This window comes from Thalia democratica, chromosome 4 (assembly GCF_965202585.1).
Source record: "Thalia democratica chromosome 4, ktThaDemo2.hap1.1, whole genome shotgun sequence".
Classification (NCBI taxonomy): domain Eukaryota; kingdom Metazoa; phylum Chordata; class Thaliacea; order Salpida; family Salpidae; genus Thalia; species Thalia democratica.
This window is the reverse complement of record NC_139168.1, coordinates 59,701,716-59,720,322: the sequence shown is the minus strand read 5'-3', so window position 1 is coordinate 59,720,322 and position 18,607 is coordinate 59,701,716.

Below are 18,607 nucleotides of genomic sequence, written 5' to 3'. Positions count from 1 at the left end.
TTAGAGTTGTAGACGGACTAAAAAACTGTTGTAAAACTTAGTACTTAGCTACTTCAAAAAGTAAATTTTACAGGAAAGCTTTCATAGTTTCTTTGTCGTTACTCCATTTAAACAATTATATTATCTTCTACCTATAATTTTTTTAGATAAACCGTCAAAAGCTCCCGCAATTGATTTTTAGGAACATGCAAGAAAACTGAATCGAGGTGAGTAAGATAATTAGGTCAATTTTTTATCATACATTAAGTAGTGTAATTTTGTTTAATAAGTATGTGTATTGAATATTGATTACCTCTTATGTATTATATGTTTGTTTTTACTGTGTCTTTAGCACTTGGATTCTGAATCTAACTTTTTTTAGTGCACCTGTTGACTTTAAGTCGTTATGTTTTTAAACGAATTTTTATTAAAATACTTTTTTTAAAGCGACCAAGTTGTACCACAGCTTTTACGTTTTACTGGCTACGTTGTTCTCACTTATTTTTAATATCAGATTAATAGTAAGTTGTAGTATCTTAAACCAGTAGTTTTTTATACAAAAAAATTACTTGTTAAAATTTAGATATAAAAAACATTAAACCCTAAGTGTATTTACTTTCTCAATATAATAAAAAATATTATTTTTCTAGCAGTTATATTTATCAATATTCTATACTAACAATACTACAATTAAATTTTTAAGTCCTAAAATTAGTATGAGTTGTTTTTTATGTTATAGTACGACTTAATATGAAAATATTTTAGTTTAGATTAGGGTTGGGTAATAAAAGCCGGTGGTTTGGAGTTGACCAATAACTAGTGATGTACCGGACCCACAATTTCGGGTCCGGCCGGACCCGGATCCGGACTTTTTTTTCAAACTAGAATCCGGCCGGAACCGGATCCGGACTTTTTTTTCAAATTAGAATCCGGCCGGAACCGGACCCGGACTTTTTTTTCAAATAAGAGTCCGGCCGGAACCGGATCCGGACTTTTTTTTCAAATTAGAGTCCGGCCGGATCCGGATATCAGACAAAAATGGCAATATCCGGCCGGAACCGGACCCGGATAGTGAGTCTGGTACATCACTAGAATAAACTAGCCTGAGTCAGAATGAGGTTTTTAAAAACTGAAAAAAAGAACTTTAATATAATAATAAGTAGAACAGCTAGCCACAAGGTTTACAAATTTAGATGTTATTTACAATTTAATATCTGAAATCAAGTTCTTGAACAATATACACTAGAAAATTACAAAATATTGAAAACTGGATCAGCTCAAACTCATTCAAAATATAAAAGAAAACTAGCCTGAGTTTTTATAAAAAACTAAACTAGCCTGAGGCAGTCCAAGATTTTCTAAAATTCCCAAAAAATTTCAAACTAGCAGGGTTGCCACTGTTAAAGTCAATAAAACTAACTAGAGTGAGTATAAACAAGCCTGAGTCAGAATGAGGTTTTTAAAAACTGAAAAATTACTTTAATCTAATAATCAATAGAACAGCTAGCAAAGGTTGACAATTTGGTAGTAAAGTTGTGGACTGATTGTGGTACACTTAACTTATTAGTACTACCCAACATAATTAAATCCTACCTTATTTAATTAATATCTAACAAATACTAAATTCTAACTGAGACGATTTTCTATAATCAGACACGACAGTTTTGAGTGATGAATCTTTTATATAAAACACAACAAGAAATACTAGCATATACAAAATTATTAACTACTTTGTAACACTTTAAAAACTGGAAGCTATTTAAATCTATATCAAAAGACTTAAAACAAAAAACGAAAAATTAAATAAAACTTTTAGTAAACAAAAAACTGTAAAATTTTCAATAAACTATTAAACTATAAACCTTGATTAAATATTTAAACAATTAAACACCTGTTGAAATATTCACTTTTAAGACAAAACACTACTTACAATAAGCATTCACAAAAACGTTCAAGACATTTTGTTGCTTCAAGCTACACACCAAACTAACTAACTGCTTACATATAAACTGTCTGTCATGTTCTGATGTTTTGTTGCATCAGTATTTAGTTTGAAACATTTCGTCATATGATTCTCATTGGCTCTACATTCAACCGTATTAATTCTAAATGTTCTCTGAGCTCAACTTTAAACAATAAATAATGCAAGTATTCATTCCTAAGTTTTCATTTTACAACATATGTAAAGAGTTTCATTTCATCAAATGTTTATTTATAGTTTAAATGTAAACAAATGTAAATTAGTCACGTGTACAAAATGAGCCAATCACGGTAGGTGTTTAATTTTAACTGACGTAAATGACTCTTATTAATTTTCACAGGGTTTGTTTTTGAAAAAAAAACACTTTTCAGTATGCTCTTTTTTACTAACAGAGATCCGGCCGGACCCGGATCCGGACTTTTTTTTCAAATTAGAATCCGGCCGGAACCGGACCCGGACTTTTTTTTCAAATTAGAATCCGGCCGGAACCGGATCCGGACTTTTTTTTCAAATTAGAGTCCGGCCGGATCCGGATATCAGACAAAAATGGCAATATCCGGCCGGACCCGGACCCGGATAGTGAGTCCGGTACATCACTACCAATAACAAATCTTACGGCTTATTTTTTTAACTTAAAAAAATATTGTGATTAAGCATAATTTGACCTTGTTTATGACAAATATTATGAAAAAATAACATTTTTTTTAACGTTTTGACCCGCAAATAACTTCTTTGTTAAAATAGACCGCCCTACTAAAAACGTTATCAAACGTTACTATCTTAACAAATAGTTTACACAGTAATCGCTTTTATGAGCACTATGGCCGATGCAAATGAATTTTTTTTTCAATTGCTTTATTTTGTGTTAAACAAGAATAGTGCTTGAAATTAGTGAAATAGTATTTTGATTTTTATGTTATTTTTTCTTAATATTCTTAAACATATAATTCTACCCAAATGTATAACAGCTAACAAACTTTAGTAGAAATTAAAATTAAAACTACTAAATTGGGTCATTTGTCAGCAAAAAAATATCTATAGTTATAAAGGATAAATTTCATTAATTTACTAATACTTTAAAAACCTTTCTTTATAAAAGGTGATTTTAAAACTTAGATATTAGATTTAGATAATTAATAGTATTGAACTATGATCTTAACTTTTAATTACTTCTTATTTTACATCAAAACAAAATTACTTTTAGTGTGTACGAGGACGGAACTTTGTTTAAATTGAATTCTATAGATCTTTGGTCAACTAAGTTTGATTCTAACTCGCTGCCAAAATCGTCACGGCCATCGATCGTTGAATCGATCTCAAACTGACCACTTTGACTATCTACTTCTACGTTTTGAAGTCTATTGTGGGTTATTGTGTCGTTTTAAAAACTTAAAATTTCAAGTTTATTTCTAAGTTAATAACACTGCTCGCATGTTCAAGCTAGTTATAGTGGAAATAAAAAACAAAGATACTACTTTATGTAGAAGTTTTCATACACTATAAAAATCTTTGTCAAAGTTATAGTTTGTTATGGCTTAAAGTTAAGATTCTAAGTACATTTTTTTTAAATTAATTAATCACAAAAACTAGTTAAATGCTTTTCCAGTTTTAAAAACTAGGTATTATGCACTTAATAAGAAGGTTACTTGAGATATTGTGCTGAAGGTACTCAGGGAAAAATAATATAAATATATAACCCTTTTGAAGGTTTTACGAAGCCAGTTGAATTGTAATCCTCATTAAATTCACAGTTAACTTGAAAAACCACAGAGGGATCTTGGTTGTAAAGAATTCCTTGTGAAGCATACGATACTATATAAACTAAGAACGTTGCCCCGAAAAAATCATCTGAGAAAGACTGAAAGTGTTAAAACTCATAATTAAAAAAATAACTAGCTTGTTAAAACAAAAGTGTAATGTATCAAATTTTAAATAAATAAATATATCTATTACACTTTAAATGTTTATGCAGTAGCAGTAAAAAAAAAGTTTAAAAAAGTCGATTTCTATAAAAAAGACTATAATATCTTCTCAGTGAATAAGTTTCTAATTTTTAAAGCAGACGAAAACTTACTAAGTCAGACATACAAGCGTGTCCCGCTGAAGTTGTAAGGTCAAGTTCAATTTTATACGGAGGACTTTCCGGGTCACTTGTTGTACTTTGCAAATGACAATTGTCAGCAATTACACTATTTACACCGCTGTAGTCCTTAATTAAATGAGCTCCAATAGTTCTTTTATGTCCAATTGCATCTTCACTAACATCGTCCGCGTTTATCCTTTATTTTAAACATGGGTTATTTAGAACGATAATATCAAAGTAATTTGCTTACCCAGTGTTTAATACATCATTTAATTCTTTTAGCGTTTTCATTTAGTTGTACTTAAGTATGTAATTTCTAATTTAAGTTGCTTTTTTGTTTAACTAAACAACAAAAGTTTCCTTTAATGTTTTTATTCCTCTACAAATTTTACAAAAACAATATAGTTTACTAAAAAGCTGAAAGTACTCTCTAAATTAAAGTTCTGCTTGTTAAAGTAGCCTGTATCAAAAAAAAAACTGTTTTCAATCCTGAAGTAACTTTTTTCAAATTTGAAATGAAAGTCGAAAGACAGTAAATTCTACTAAATGTTTTTTCTTTGAACTCTTTCAAATTAAGCTTTTTGAATTTTTTATATTTATACTTTTATGAAGCTTAAGCTATCATAAAAATCAAACCTTAAAATTTAATAACTTATTTAAACATAGAATTAAACAGTCAGTATATAATTGTTTTTAAGTAATAACTTCACTTTCAGTTTGTTTTAACGATTTTTCAAATTGTTCAGTGATAATAAAAAAGCTTTAGTATTATATATATAAAAACATTATACCTGTTAGAAACTAAAGATATCTGCTTATAAAGCTAAATATTTTCTATTCAAAGTTAATAAGTTTTATTCTCTAAAGTTGCTAGTTAGATTTATTATTTAATCTAAAAGCTATCTACTAACAACTTAAAATTTTTAACTAACTGAATAGATAAAGCCGTTGGATCACATGATATTTGACTTGGGTCTAGAGGCAGAATAGTTGTATATTCTAAAAAAAATTGAAACTTAGTCAATATTAAAATATTTTTAATTATTTTTTGAAATATCAATCAAATGTCTGAATTTATCGTATAAAAAATGTTTTTCCTACATATTGGCTTCAAAAAATTAATATTTTTGCACTCTTAATAATAAACCTATTAAATGTATAAACCACAAAAATAATGAATTTAATGCTATTTATTGTCAAAAAACCAAGTAGTGTAGATCAAAGTGTATTTTTAATTTTGAACTAGTAAAACTATTAGTGAAAATTATAAGTTAACGTGATTATAGTGACACCAAAGTTCACATCTTTTCTTACATGAGCGGAACTTGTGAAAAACTAGATTTATTACAAAAAAAATTTTTTAGAACAAAAATTAACTTAAACCGATTTAAATAAAGTTAAAGTAACTTTACACTACATAAGTACACTACAAACGTTTTAACAATTGATCAAACATAATTGTCACTTCGAAAATAAGTTCACGTTCTATGGTAGACTAATTTAATAATACATACTATACTTATTTTCATCTAGATGAAATAAACTGTTGAGAGAAAAGTATTATACTTAGTAGCTATGCTTTCTAATAAATTTAAAAAAAATAACTAATTTTTTCTATGACTAGTTTTGTCTACTTTAGCGTTATAATTATTTTTTTTTTAAACTGGAAGCATTAAAAACTTCGTTAGGTTTTCATTATTATATTTATCACTTTCTCTGTGAATACAACTTTAATTAGATAACTATATATAAAAGTATAAGTAATGTATGTAATTTAGTTTACTAAATTGCTAACTTTTGAACAAATTTTAAAATGTTGGTTTTGATATTATAAACAGATTTCTCTTTCTTAGCTTACCAAGAAAAAGCGATAAAAAGAAACATGTTTTTAATTAAATAATCTTAAAAACTTTAATTTTCTTTAATAAACTAGTTAGTGAAAGAAATATTTAGATCCTATTATGCTTATTTCTAATTATTAAACTAGATTTTTTACTGAAAATAATATATATAAACTGAAAGTTGTACGCATAGTTAGAGTATGTCCCTTTCAATTTGTATTTAATTATACTTTTCAAGAACTTATCACTGCTTTTAATAAAATTGAAGATTTAATAATACTTTTTCAAACTTAAAATAAATCTTCAGTTTTAAAAGTTGAGTAAATAGCTAATTAATATGATACAGTACTATATTGTCCATTGAACGACAACTGAAAAACGTTCAAAAAGATTGGTCTAAGAACCTGAAGTATGAAAAAACCTTTCGGTTATCGAGTAAAAGCATTGTATTAAAAAATAATCTAATACAATGTTCTTAAACAACTCATATTTTCTTCAGCGTATATAAAGTTGTCTCAGTTAATAACATATCAAGAGTACTTTAATAATTTTTTTTGCTGTAAAAATTTCTTGTAAAAAACTTAAGCAAAACAAATACACAAGTTGTTTGTGGTGTAAATAATCTAACTAAAATAAATTTACAAATAAACTCAACACATCAATCAAATGTATAGTTTAGTAAACTTTTGTAATGAATATTTTTTTGAGTAAAAAATATTTTTTTCTAATATTGTTTCTAATTATTGTGTTTATAAGCATTAATTTTTTCATGGTATTTCCTTCTCCTTTTTAAATTGTTTAGTCTAAAACTGTTAAAAAAATTATCGAACACGCATTGTTATAATTTTTTTATGTTATTTAATGATATCTTTAACCTTAACAGTTTTCAAAAATAAAATTTAATAACAGAATCTCATTTTGTTTATAATTATAGTGACTAAATTGTACTAAACGTCAAAAACTTACCTCCAAAGCTAAATCTAAACAAAAGTAGAATATGAAAACAATATTTCATTTTTTACAAACAGTCTGGTTTTTGTAAACAAGTTTAAAATTTATGACTAAAAAATTGAAATTTTTTTATAATAAAAGCTATGTTTTATCTTAATAAGTCTTAAAATCAAAAATTTTTAAAGATTTTAAACAAATAAAACTTGCCATTTGAATTTTTTTAGTTTGAAATTTAACCGGAAGAAAACTGTTTACCGGATACACATAAATCATTTTCTATACACAAAACATAAGTAAATAAGTAAAACTATTTATAAAATGCACAATTATAGAGATCTAATTAGTTAGTAAAGCCTTATGGTTAAATAAAAAAAAAAATTATATCAATAGTTCTGAAAGAATTGAATAATCTTATTGAAGCAAAATAAGCTAGTACAAACAATAAAATATTTTATATAAGGTACTTTGTTTCAAAAAATTCCGTTATAAAACAAGGTTTCATTATTTTATAGATTTTTAGTTATAAATAAATTTAAATAAAAAAACAGACATCAAGGCTTAACTTAAACTTACAAACTTTATTTATAAATAATAACCACTAATAAAAAACTTAAAACTAGTTTAAAAAAGCTGCTTGGGAAAAAGATGAATAGAATAAGTAGAAAAAATACTTAGAAGAAAAATTTATCAAAGATTTACAAATTAAGTATGAAAAGATTGTAAAAGATTGATGAAAATATTAGCTATTGACTTGAAAATATTCCTTTTTAGTAAGTATACTTTAAACTAAATTGTAGTCTGTTATTTTGTATAAAAAAAAAGAGTTTTAACTTTTCACATAGCTATAAGCTATTTAGGTTAAAACTTAATAACAATAAAGCTTTGTAAATTTGAAAAACTTTAAAGCTATTTTAACAAATTTTAACAAACAGTTTTACAAATTAAGATAGACACGTATTTACAATCGGTGAAATAATTTAGTTATAACATTTAAACAAGTTTAATAATGAAGTTTCCTATAGTTAGGGTAAAACCAATATACATCATATTTTTTTTTTCAATGTAGAGATGATGCAATATTTACTTTTCACATTTTGCAGATTTTTGGGATATTTTTCTCCCTGATGTGGTGTAAAATCCTTTAATTGTTATGATTACTAGATTTTTTAATTTCCATACGTATTTGGATAGTTCAGTGCCGTTTTCACGGCGTCATCGTGACTACTGTACTATCTAGTTTTAAAAGTACCTTCTGTGCTGTAATTTTTTTGTTACTTTTGTTTTGTAGACTAAATTTTAATGAAGTATTTCTTCAAAAAGACATAAGCTTTGGAACGGCAATGACACATTAACTCTTTAGTTTTCGCTTTCTGTTTTTTTTGTGTTTTTTTTTTGAATTCCTTAAAAGGAAGCCTTTTGAGAAAATTTAAGAAACCCTGAATTAAACTGTATCCATGGAGTATGACTCGATAACCTAACCAGTTTATATTTTCGTACACCAGAAATTTATACCAAACTTTTTGAGCGCATTTTGTGTGGTTGAAAAAACAACAAAGATACTACATCATGCAAATTCTTACTAAGAAATAAGAATAAATTTAATTTACTGTCTTTTAGAATATTTAAGTAGTGCTAAAATTCTCATTTATTCATTATTTTTAACTTGAATACTTTTTATCATTTCTACTTTAAAACTGCTTTGTTTTTTGTTGTATATAACTTTTCAACGAGAATTTTTTTCATAGTAATCAACATTTATAGTAGTTAACCTTTATTATAGATTTATTGAATGAGAAAGAAAGATGCTCAAAGTATTCGGTTCTAGGACCAGTACACAAAGGACGTTTTGGTTATCTTTTAATACATTTATGATATTTATGTTCTAATTACTACAATATACACAACTAATTGTTTAAATTAACTTCTTTTGAATATATGTATTATTTAGAACTTTTTATTTGAAATGCAATTAAGTTCGCTTTTGCTACCCGTTAGTATGTTTTGTTAGCTAAAATAATTTTTACGCTAAAATGAACACAATGAATACTGCTAAGTATAATTTCTATCATATGGTTTCCTTAGTAGTGCAAAAATAGTAGCACATATTGTTATATTACTTTTTTAATCTAAGTAATTAATTTTCGGTATTCTTTATTTTCTTCGTAAACTATTCAAATTGAAAACAAAGTATTTCTATAAAAGTTTTGCATCTATCAGCGAAATATTAAACTTAAACTAAGTGAACAGTTTTAAATAAAGACCATTTAAGCATTAATTGGTAAACACTTAAACTCTAAAAAGCTGACATGATATGTTTAGTAAAAAAGAAATGTATAGACGCTAATTTATTATTTTTTGCTATATGTAATTAAAATTGTATCAGTTATATAGTACACTACTTTATTTTTTTATTTGTATAAAGCTTAAAAAAAGGTATGTATACACTTTTAAAAATTTAAATAAATTTTAAAATGATACAACTGTTTAAGTTTTTTAATGAACAATAAAATATAGTGGAGTCTAATTGTGACGATAGTTTTAAAATTTATTTTTCAATTCTTAGTTTATAATTTAAATGTTTAATATACTACTCTCTAGGTAGAAAAGGATTGAAAATCAGTAAGTTATTTAGTTTAGTTCAACTTTAAGGTATAAAACCTAATATAAATAAATCAACTTTAGTTTTGAATAAGATTAACACCTACTTTACAATAGCATATAATCGTGAATAACGACAAAATATAAAAATTAAATAGGTAATCTTTTTGTAAATACTTAAAATTTTAGAGCTTAATAACTTTTGCCGAAAACAAAAATAAAACGAGTTCGATGGAAAATAATAACAGTATTATGATAAGTATTTATGTAATATTTTCATCTTTTTCATACAAAATCTAAGAACTGTGCTACTTTTAGCAACATTCGTTTTTTTATTAAATGAAGTTAAACTGTTTTGTGATCGCTTTATGCTTACATTGTAATGCTTTTGTATTATCAAAATGTTAGACATGGATATAAACTATGCAAAACTGCGAATATTGCCTTTAAACTTAACAAAATATATTTTCTATACTTCTAATAACTTTTTAAAAGATTTTTTAAGTTAAGTGAGTTTTTATTTTTAAGTATAAAACTAAGCTTTAGTTTGTTTTAAGCAGCTATCTGTTTAAATAAAATTTAAAAACTTTCTTTATATAACTTTTTTTTGCTTACTTACTTTTAGTTTTTAACGTTTTTAAAAACTTATTACAATTTAATATTTCGGAGTTTATATTTTTGAGCAGGTGATAATCTACCACTTAGATTTTCTTTTTTGTAAAGTATTATATTAAGTTAAGCATCGTAATTTTGAATATTTTTTCGTTGCTTTTAAATTGTTTGTTTCTACTTTTAATTGCTTTTAAACAAGTGCACAGAAATAAACTAGTTGAAAGTAAAATAGTTTCTATTCACTGTAAAATTTATAAATTAATTTTAATTTAGAAAAAATTGTTTAATATTTTACAAATAAAAAAGACACCTCAAAGTATGCAAGACTGTTTAAATTTGGACAATTAAGAAAACTTCAACAAAAAAATTTATATATGTTTAAAAAAAAAATTGAATACTTTTTTAGATATAACTTATACCTACAAACCATTTTTTTTGAAATAAATTAAATACTGTTTAAGTTATGGCTTAAATTAGTTATAAAATATACTAGTTTTATAAAGTTTTTAAAATTGTCTTTTTGTAAATATACTTTCATTTTTATTATTATAATCAACGTTTAAAAGTTTTAATACTATTCTTTGAAAGTATTCATGAAGTACGAGAAAAGCTTAAAAATCATTAAATTTTTTTATTCAAACAAAACATGCTTGTGGGAAATGAGTAGTCAACAAAATTTTGAAAATAAAAATAAAAAAATCGGTAACGGAAATGTGTTTTCTGTCTATTTAGTTTGCACCAGTTATAAGATATATTCTTAATTCTTTAAGTTATATCACTAAAATTTATATCTTAATCACTAGAATGTAATAATGTATGTAAGAATGTAAGATGTTAAAATTAGAAAATTTTAAACTTAAAAGACCTCTTCTACTGTATAGATGTTATGTTACTACTAGCCTTTTATGAGTTCATACTTTGGTTTAACGAATATGTACCATCATTTTTTAAAATATAAATAACACGTTACAGTTTACACAATAAATAATTGAAAACAGATAGGTTAAGTGTACACTTTCCATTGGTATGGAAAACTATCTCTTATCTAACTTAAAAGATAGTGTAAAATATGCTAATCTTAAAACTCGTTTACAAACTTCATCTGATTCATGATAAATTTGATATTGTTCCAAACTTGACTCTTAGTAAGCTGAAATCAGACTCATCTGAGAACTTGATTACACAAATATTAAGTCAAACAATGATGAAAATCGAAATGATCTCGAGTACAAAACTCCTGAATATTTCTTTGGACATAAGAAAAAACAACAAAGGCTCAGATGTTTGGAGAGCAGGAATTTGTGTCTTTTACATTTGTTTCCTAAAGTTTCCTTGGAAAAAAGCTTCAATAAGAGACAAACAATATTCGACTTGGGTTTATCAAATATAAATTGTTTCGCAACGACAATAATGTTTATTCAGAACCATTAAAAAGCATGCTGTGTATAGATTTTAAAATGAGGTTTGAAATTAAAGAAATTATACGAGTCTCACTTAAACTTGAACCCAATCTCAGGGTAATAAGTGAGTTACAATTCGTATTAGGTTTAGAACTTATTTTTTTAACTAAAATTTGAAACTTATAAAATGACTACAATTTACAATTTCTAAAAGTTCATTAATACAAAATTTATCAGTAAATTACTGCTACTAAAATTTAAGTTACTAAACTTTATATAGGATCTAATACATTGAATATAAAAGATTTCTACATACAAAGAATAGATGATTTCTTAATGAATCTTAATAAAGTCTTGTCAGTTAGATTAACGTTATTAATGTAACTTAACCAACCTCTATGTTCTCGATTTTGTGTAAATAAATTAAAATTACTTATTGCTTAAGTTAAAATTAAAACAGACTTTAAATGTAATGGTATTTGATGTAAAACTAATAGCGTTTTTACTTCAAATGCTTTCTTTTGAAATAAAATCGAAGTTAAAAGAAAATACCTTAATTTTGAAGCGTACAAGCAAAATGCAGGTTAATCCTAGAAATGGTAAGTTTCTTGTTCAAGTATGTCACTTTTTTAATTAGCTAGCCTACAGTATACCATTAACCCAACTTAACAATATTGTTATCTCTACATATTTAAGTTTATAGAGAGAACTAAAATAAATTAAACATCTAAAATGTTAAAGTATTAGTACTATGATAAATTTTAACCGTCTTAGTTATACATTCAAGCTTACACTTTAAAAGATAGTCAATAATGTGTTGTTTCTTGTAAATCTGTTTAAAAACCTACAACTTAAATATCATATTCGCACTTTTAAAAGTTAAGTACTAAAAAGTTTTCATAATAACTAAGAACCAAATAACTATACTTTAAAATAAAAAACTAAAATGTTATTAGTTATTAACTTATATTAAAGTTAACTGCTTAGTATAAGGTGTTTATAGTAATGATTAACTTAAGGCTATTAGTATAATTGAAACATTAAAAAATTATACGACTTAAATTTTCTGTACATCAAAAAACTATGAAAAATTTTAAACTTAAAAAGATTAATGGAAAGACTAAAGTTATGCAATTGTTGTTCTAAATTTTTTGTTTTTTTTTTCTAGTTCAGGTCCAAAGCATGTCGTCAAAAAGTAACAAAGGCAGAATGTATTTCATACAATCCGACATCGATAAAATTCAATTTAATCCCGAAGATTTGAGATTTGTGCGAGGTCAAGTTATATTCAATCCTTTATTAGTTAATCAAAAACAATTCAGGCTGCCTGCTTACCTTAACTGTAGGTTTGTAAACAATAAAGATCTAATTACTGTTAAAGATAAAAAAATATGACAAAGTCGATGGGTACAAGTCAAAAAGCAAACATTTCCAAATGCTTTCTTTTTAAACAACTAAAACAACAAGAGAAAGATTGGGTGTTGAATATCATCATTATTGCTCAAAATTGGAAATGCACTCCGTGGTTGAACAGAACATTGCCACAAAGTGTCAAAAGAAGCAGAATATATCTGGCAGCAACAAAAAATTAGAATAAAATACATACGCTTCAATCGAAATTAATTATAAAGATTAGTATATTTCAGTGCAGGAGACTGGAAGCCAGGTTGGATACATACCACAGAGGTTTGTTGCTTCAGGAACTATTGCCTTCCCTCCAATAGACGATAAAAAGATTGGGACGGTAGGTTTTGTGCAGGCAATAGTCAATGACTCAGAAAGATTTAGAATAATTCAAAAATATCGCAACAGAAAAACAGACAACGTTAGCAGCCGTTTTGTGTTTAGTTATTGTTTATTCTTAAATTTATAATTAAAATAAACTTGACTTTTGTTGAAATACTTAATAATAAAGTCTTTCTACTGATAGGCTTTTTGAATAACAAATATTTTTTAATAAGAAGACAACTTGCTTAAGATCGTAAAACTTTGTAGACAATGTGTAGGGTCTCTGCAAAACAAATAAAGTTTGTTATATTTGTGATTCAGAAAGCCAGTCTTATCCGTGGTACTCTGACAAAAGAATTGTAGCATTAGAAGAAAAAACTGATCGGTACAACGTTTTACATGTTTCAGTAAGTAATATATTTATATTTAAAACAAATAAGACTTTATCAACCTTTTTACAAAACTAGCATATACTGCTAATGCTGTGAAAACAATTAAACTAATATTTTTTTATATAGAAATAAATAATAAATTTACAATTGTTTAAAGATACCTTTTAATAATAGTTTACTTTAGGAACGAAACTTATGACTTAAAAAAATAAATGCAGTTTAGATATAAAATAAAACCTTTAGATTGTATTAAAACAGCTGTAACTTGTAACTTTTGAATTTTGAATTAAGTTGTCTAAGCTTATTTTAATTTCTTGCTCAACGTGTTTTTTTAAATTAAATATATTTGTTTAAATACCTTACTTCTAAACGATGCTTAAACTTTTTGTAACTGATACTAAAATGAATTAACCATAAATTATGCCAGAGTTTTTCAATGTTTTCTAATAAAATCTTGAATTGGTGAACTATTTTATATAAATAACTAAAAAACTTTAAGTTTACATTCAATTTATCAGAACACAAAAAGAAAGTGTACTGTGTTTATACTTCGCTCACAAACCATCTTATAAAAACAGATGAATGAATTGATAAATAAATTAAATGACGCTAAGGACGATTTCGTTAGACTTGACAGAAAAGTCAATTCAAAAAAAATTTGAACAGATGCTTGTGGCAATTGAAGAAAACTCCGGATGCATGGCTAAACTAGCTCCTGTTCATTGGAGTTTTAACTTAAAAATGGAGAGGGATCCCTTTAAACATATACACAGTCAGATTAATTTAGATGACCTAAAAATCGAGTGCTTCTTCGATGAAAGTAAGTAAAGTGTTTAAACTATATAACATATTTAAAGTGAAAGCTTTTTATTTAATTCTTTTTGTATAAAACAAAACGGAGCTTTTAATTATCAATAATTCATAGGAGTTTTGCTTCCGAGATGCCCAGTTTACTCTATAACTGATTATTTAAGCATGAGAAGCCGTCCTGGCAAGACTTCAGAAATTTATACGGCTTTGCGAGGTCCTTCAGCTAACGAAGCTCAGGTTACCATGAGGATAAATTCTAAAGGAGAAAGAACTAACATATGCAGGTACAAATGATTAGGTGATGAACCATTGTTTTTATACGCTGGAAGGCGCTATTGCGTTGAACAAGCCGGTAATTCAAGCAGTTTTGTGCCAGCAAAGAGAAAATTAGTTTGTTTACTGAAAAACAAAAAGCTAGTCAGCCTTAGTTGACTAGCGTGGATAAGTACTTAGAGAAGCAGTTAATGTTTTTGTGTAGCACAACAAGGTATAGTAAGGCGATTCCGATTGAAAAACTTAATAATGAAAGTATCTCTTTTTAATAGTTTTGCTTAGTTAAACGAAATCAAAGCAAATTTTTAAATCATGTTTAACTTTTATAAAGATTACACAGCTTCAATCTTACTTGTTAAAAAACACTTTCAGTTTGTTTTTAAAAACTAAATCAAGAATTTAAATCTCTTTTAGTATACTCTTATTAGAAACTTTTATTAAACTCATTATATGTACAATAAAGGTAAAGCATTATTTAAGTCTTTTTAAAACAGTGCTTTCTTAATATACAGTTGTAATAAATATATTTTTTATTGTTCAAAAAAATAGTTTAAAACAGATAATTTTTATAATTTACTTAAAAACTTTTGAATGAAAGTTTTGTTTTCCACAATAAATAGAATTTGAAAACTTTTTTATACTAGTGCTGTGCACGCTTGATTACTAAAATAATCATTAAAATTTTTATTTTTTACATTAACTAAAACAAATACAACTTCTATCTAAACAAAAATTGCTGTTACTTATGAACTTTTAAAACTTAACTGAAAATAATTAATAAGAAAAAAAAAAAGTTTTTTGTGTTCTTTTTTCAGCATTTATTTAGCTATTGTAACTAAATTGAGTTTTTTTATTGAACTAAAATTTCAATAAACTTTAATAATAAAAAGCGCTTCATAATAATTCAAAGAGCTTCACTAAACTTAGGAGACTCAACTTTATAAAAAAAAAACCTATTTATTTAAATTTAGTTTTTAACCATTTTTTTCACGCAAAGCTTGTAATTTTTAGTTTAATTAAAACTAACTTAATTATTTAAATTTAGTCTTAAATATATATTATGTTTTTTAGATATGTAAAAGATGTGTTTTTTAGATATGTAAATTTTATTTAACTTAAAATGTGCAAACTTGTCAAACATTTCTACAAATTAGTTATAATAAAAAAGAAATTAACTAAAAAATTATTTATTAAAAACGCAAGAAATTCGATAACTGAAAGCAATGGACGTTTAAGGAGGATATCAAATTGTTTAAGTGTAAATATAATAAGTTTTAAATACTGGTCAGTTTTTTTTTTTTTTGCGAAAATTATAATATAATTTTTAAGTTCAAGTGAGTAAAAAATACTAGTTTTAAACATTTGGTAATAGTTTTAATTTGAGTTTTTAGTAAAATAAGTTTTCTATTGTATTAATATATTAAAGGGATAAGATTGTTGCCTAAAGTTTGCCCCTGAGTACTACAATAGGTTCTGGGAAACACTAGATAGGTATTCTATCCTAGTGTGATTTTATCTAGTAAAGCGTGATTTTTTTTATGAAAACTTGTTTGTTTAAATGACAAACAGTACTAAGAAACTATTACACTGATATTGATTAAATTCTTATCATAAACCAATTTTATCCAGAATTAAAAGCCCAAGCCAGTACCTCTAACCTAGCTTACACAAACATATGAAAAATAGTAATATTGGCGAGTTTAAGCTTAAAATAAACAGAAGTTAAGTTTTTTATAAAATCCTTAACAAAACTATTACATCGAACATGTTATTTATTAAAAATTTACTACTGTTTTCATTTAATAAATAGGCTTTCAATGCAAAATTTTAAAAGTTCTAAGGTTTTTTTTTCATAACAACAACAAATTTATAGTAAATTCAACATGTGTAGTTGTGTTATTAAAAAATGTATGGTCAATAACTTTTAAAGATAATATATGTTCAAAAAACTTTTATAAACTACTTATTAGAGATATTTATCTATAGACTAGATAATAAAACTTAAAAAAAACTTAAGAGAAAGTTGTGCATACAAAGTTCTTCAGTAGATAAAATTTTTTATGTGAAAGATCAAATTTTTTGTGCTTTTACAGCTATATCATTTTTTTGTGTTGCAACTGACTAACTAAAAACAATAAATATTAAAAACTATAGTTTTTTTAAATTTTCAAATAAGTTTTTTTTTTCATTTTTGTTTCACAACTTTTGCTATTTGTTTATACGATAAACTATTTTATTCAATATCATTTTATTTTTAATTTTATACATACACGATGTGAAAAATCATCACTTTTCAATTTTTGTTGACAACATTTATGTAAACTAGTTCATTTTGAAGAGAAAAATAATATAGTATTTTTTTTTGACTTTTGTAACTTTGTTTAAAACGGGGTAGAGAATTTATTAAAATGTTTTAGCAAAAAAGTCTAGTATGAATCAAAGTCTATAGACATAAGTTATACATAAACTATGAACAAGCGTTGCGGGGTTTTAGTTTTAGAAGACATTAACAAGCTCAGAGGCAGTCAATAAGTTTATTCAGTTCTTTTTAATGTTAAACTTTATTAATTTGTAGAAAAATTTGTGCTTACTTTCATTGGTTCAGTACATTCTGCAAAATAAAGTTTTGTTGCAACTGTCAAATTAAAATATAGCTTATACCAGGGCAGTGTCTTGATTTTTTTTAGTGGGAATGCAGAATTTTTGTATAATTATAGAATATTTTGTGTAGAAGCTCATAACAATACACTTTAAAAAATTACATAACTGTGTACTACATAGCTTTCTAAAACTTCTCACGTACATAAAAATGTTTAAACTTTAAATAATTTGCAAATACCAGTAGATCAGAATGCAAAATCTAAATAAGTAACCAGTTCTTTAATTTTTAGCAATATAATCTAATAATAGACGTATGTACTGTTTTTATTGACAATGTGAAAATTTTGCATAATATTTTAAAGCTAAAATGGATAAAGAAACATTTTATACATGAGAAATCAAAAACTATTCAAACTTAGTAATTAACTTGTCTTAATAATAAAAAAACGTGTTCAATGATATGTAAACAAACTATTTAGTCAAAAATTTCCAATTAAAAACATACTTAAATATAAGTCATGTTTTTGAATTACTCTACAATTATTTTACAACTTCATTAAAATAAATCATATTGTAAAACTACGGTTTTTTCAACATTGTAGAAATTAAAACAATATGTGTTTTAGTCAAAAGTTTCCAAAGTTAAAAATAAAATTGTTCGATTTGTAAAATCATTCAAAAACAGTTCTTAAAAACACTTTGAAATGGCTGATTTTGAATGAAAAATTTCCTTGATCAAGTCGTGCAACTTTTGTAGTTATAAGATTTCTATATAGTATACATTTTTTCTACAGAAAAATATACAACTGAACTTCACTTTATATTAAAGTTTTATCATTCAGGTACAAATTTTAAGTAAAATATTTAAAAATAAAATCATATGCCATCGCTTTTTTATTTTATTTATTCCAGTTTTTTCAGAGATCACAAATGAAACAGGAAACCAGTCAAAACACGGCTCTGGTTAAGCCATAAAAAGGTTCTCTTTAAAGCTAAAGTATTTTTCCTTGTAGTTTTTTTTATTTCTGTCTCTTAGAAACTAAAAATAAAAAAAAAGCTAAGTATTTTTTAGTTTTCCATTTATAAATACTTTTATGACAGCGTACGTGTAAAAAAAAAAACATTCTTTTTTTTTATATTTAGGTCTACTGATATGTATCTTTTTACATTTTAAAAGTACCCACTATACAAGGTTTAAACTCAATTGTCCGCTCGGAGGGCCTGGTAGCATCGGCGGAACAGGTACTGCCTCACTTGAGAACCATTAATTCGCAAGGCTCTGGCTAGTACCTTTCTCTTTATTACGTGTACTTATGCGTCTCTCACTCATATCAAATAAAAAATAATAATAACAATTA